Consider the following 3,950-nt stretch of genomic DNA (forward strand, 5'->3'; position numbering starts at 1 on the left):
TCTTAAATGGAGGGAAGAACTAATGGAATATAAGGTAACCACAATGGGGTTGGGGTGGAAGGTTTATTTTGGGTATTGGGGAGGGCAATACAAGAAGAGGGGAGGAAGCAGAAGAACAAAATAGACAGGGGAACACTGAGACAGGTTTGCATGGTCTAGTGGTACAGAGGTAAATAGTGATGCATACTCAACCACTCAATCCACAATAAAATCCTTAAATAAAAAAATTTCCTTGAATGAATAATTTCTTTTAGAAAGATCAGCACAAGGCTGGTCCTTATGAGACTGAGGTTAAAGATATTCCAATTGTTGGAGTTTTCCAACATGTCCTTGATATCAATCACCACTCCTCTCCTCCCTCAAGTCTCCGGGTTCTGCAGCACACTCAATGTCTCACAAAACTCACAATTGTCAAAGGAAATGGCTTACACAATTGTGGAGGCTGGCAAGTCCCAAATCAGTTCAGAGATCAGTCTGGAGGAATCTTCTCACCCACATAGTCTCAAGAGCTGAGGAACCCAAATCAGTAGTTCAGAGCACAGACTGTTGATACAAAGGCTGCGGAAGCTGGTGAATCAGGACAGGTGATGGGCCGACATGCTTTTGAACTGGAGTCAGACGTAATGAATCAGATGCAAGATCCAGGACAAGAGAGTAAACTTTTCTAAAACAGTTCTAGAAATTGGAGTTAGACCATGCCCCCAAGGGAAACTAAGGGTGATGACTTGCGTCATACCATCTAGTAAAGTGGGGACATCTTTAATCCTGGTTTTTTTTGTCAAGTGCTGTCTAATCAGTTCTGACTTACAGTGAACCTGTATAGGGTTTCCAAGGAGCAGCTGGTAGCTTTGAACTGCCAACCTTGTGGTTAATAGTCCCATGTTTATCCTACAGCATCACAACAGGACTCCTTAATCCTTAGTGTCACTGTAATCCTTACTTGTTAGCACCTCCTTAACCGTAACTTCTTAGCAACTCACTTCAAAAATAGGTTCCCAATCACAGGCATAAAGGCTAGGATTTAGAATACACCACAGAATGGAGAAATTTAACTAGAAGGGCCATGATCAATAGTAAGTTGCCCTGGAGTCCTCATGCCTTAGATATTCGGAGAGAAGCCAAATCCTTGTAAATTATTGTTAGCTGCCATCAAGTCAGTCTTTGACTCACGGAGACCCCATGTGTTACAGAGCAGCGCTGGTCCATAAAGGTTTCTAGGCTATAATCTTTATGGAAGTAGTGTGCCAGGCCATTCTACTGAGAGGCTGCTGGGCAGATTCCAAGTGGGAAATTTAGGTGAGCAGCCTATTGCAAACCACCTGTGCCACCCAGGTTTTAGTAACAAATCATACATGTATGTATGCATATTCGGATTATTTTGTCAAGATCAAAGTAATGAGATAAAAAAAGAACTCCTTGTTTCAAATATATGTCCCCGATGCACTGTCATCAACCATAACATATGAAGTGTTTCTTGGTCAGGGGACAACTTCTGTAAGTTCATTACATTTTAGCTTGGTGAGTGGAATGTGATGGCTTTGCCTCTTCTGAGTTGTACCAGGTTCAATTCACTTCAGGTCTGTTGCTCTTTCTTATCTGGCTCCTTCACCCTTCAGCTCCAGAGGCATAAGTACTACCATGTTTTTATGCAAATAATACTTGCTTCTACATTAGTTTGCCTACTGCTCCCTTCCCCTGGGTGATAGTTTTATAAATGCTGTTATGTTCTTTTTTTTTAAAGGTTGTTGTAAAAAAAAAACAAAAATAGTGTATTATGTTTATAAAACTTCCTCTTGTGGGGAGGGAATGTTTGACAAACAAACCTAGAAGGAGTGTTGTTTGGGTAAAAATACAGTATATGCTTTTCACTCAATTCAATTTATCTTACTAAGTGCCCTTTTTATACTGATTCAAGTCCTGTTCACTAAATGAAATATGCCATATATTAAATTGTTTGAAAGTGAAGTCTATCAAACTGGAAACGTGATGGCAACTAGACAGCAGAAGAGGTAAACTTTAGGCCGTCAAATGATTGTTGTTGTTGTTCGGTGCCATCGAGTTGGTACCAACTCATAGCAACCTTATTATGCACAGCAAAACGAAACATTGCCTGATCCTAGGCCAACCTCACAATTGCTGCCATGCTTAAGCCCATTAATGCTGCCACTTTGATTCGAAGTGGAAAATAGGAGATAACTTCAAAAAGCTTATAGAAAAATGGGATGAAAAGATAATGGCTTGTTTCCATGGACGTTTTTGAGCTCCCTCATATGGAGTTGGGCTGCACATGAACCTCCGCATATTTTCTTTGCTCTCCTACCCTGTCTTCTTTCAGCATACATTGACACGCTCATTTAAGTAGAGACTTTGGACAATGATGATGACCAACTGAGGATAGAAGCTAGAGCGACAAGAGGATTCAATAATAAATAAGTAAAAGGGAAGTGCACTGTAAGGCAAAACAGGTGGTGAATACAGATGCGGAGTGAAGAAAACAGGAAAGACATTGGGTAGATGGGTAAAAACTATTTGATGAAAATGTGAGATCAGCTAGAAGAAAAAGCAAGAAGACAAATGAGAAAAGAGACAGGAAGCAAGGAGACAAATGACAACAAATGAGACAGGATGCAGAAGGAACATATGCACAGAGAAGGAGGGAATATTTTACAACATTCCATTCATAGACACTTCTGAAAAGAATCCTTTGTTCTAGCTTGAAATGCAACATCCTTTAGCAAATAGGGAGTGAAATCAAGAAGTCTTCTGGGAAAAGTCAGGAACTTAACATGGAATAAAATTATGTTCCAGCAGAAATATCCAACTGTCCCTTGATTCATGACAACATACACTTGAAGTCTTATGAATGCTTCTTATTCTTCTGAGAAAAATCATATTCATTGCTGTGTTTTTTTATTCCTAGTTAGCATATTTCAACTCAAGATCCACTTTTAGAGACATTTTTTTATACAGCCACAATCACCAAATAGCTCTTAAGGAAAAAAAGAGACATGTTTTAGTATACTTAGGTACATTTAGTACACGTCATTGTTAATTTCTTGTGGAGTCCTACTACAAAACTATTTCAACTAAGTTTTGCTTTTTTATGAAAATGTGGCCAGGATGTATTTATTCGTCCAGAGGAGCATCATTCTGTTAGCCTTACTTTCTCACCTCTAGGCATCCTGGTCATTTCACATCTGTGCTAGATACTTCTTTCTCTTTGGGAGAAAGGGATGAAGGGAATCTTTTGAGAAAGGCTTGTTCTTGTGGGAAAGGCTCAAAGAAGTTTTAAAAATTGGATTTTATGACGGATCCACTTTGAGATCTTTGAATTAATGTTTGTTTTTTGTTTTTAAACTATGGGATCTCACCTAAGTATACTAAAAAAAAAAAAGCCCAATGACACCATGAGTGTTAAACATCTTAATTAATCTCAATTGTTTTTAAAAGGGGAGGGAGCCACTGACCATTTAACAGCATTTGACAAACATTTTTTTGAGTGCCTTTTATGTGTTAGCACTTGGGGATATAAATAAAACTAAGGTAAGTCGCTATGGGTTGGAACCGACTCGATGGCACTTAACAACAACAACAACAACAAGGTAAGTACAGGAGTCCTGGTATGGGGCTGTGGGTAAGTGCAGAACCGCTAGGTCAGTTTGAAACACAAGGCCGGCAGTTCAAACTCACCAGCTGTTTCTTGGAAACCCTATACTGGGCTACTTAGGAATCTGAACTGACTTGACGGCACTTACCTGACAGCACTTACTGACAAGGCAAGTACTCTGCACTAAACAAGTTATACTCATGTGGAAGAAACAAACACATTGGCAAGTAATTCAAACAAGACAACTGTTTTCATAATAAAAGTATGACATAGAAAGATGTATTAGATAACATATAGGATAGCAGAGTTAAAAAAAAATCTCTAACTAGGAGGCTCAGAGGAT

This window comes from Chrysochloris asiatica, unplaced genomic scaffold, assembly GCF_000296735.1.
Source record: "Chrysochloris asiatica unplaced genomic scaffold, ChrAsi1.0 scaffold00008, whole genome shotgun sequence".
Classification (NCBI taxonomy): domain Eukaryota; kingdom Metazoa; phylum Chordata; class Mammalia; order Afrosoricida; family Chrysochloridae; genus Chrysochloris; species Chrysochloris asiatica.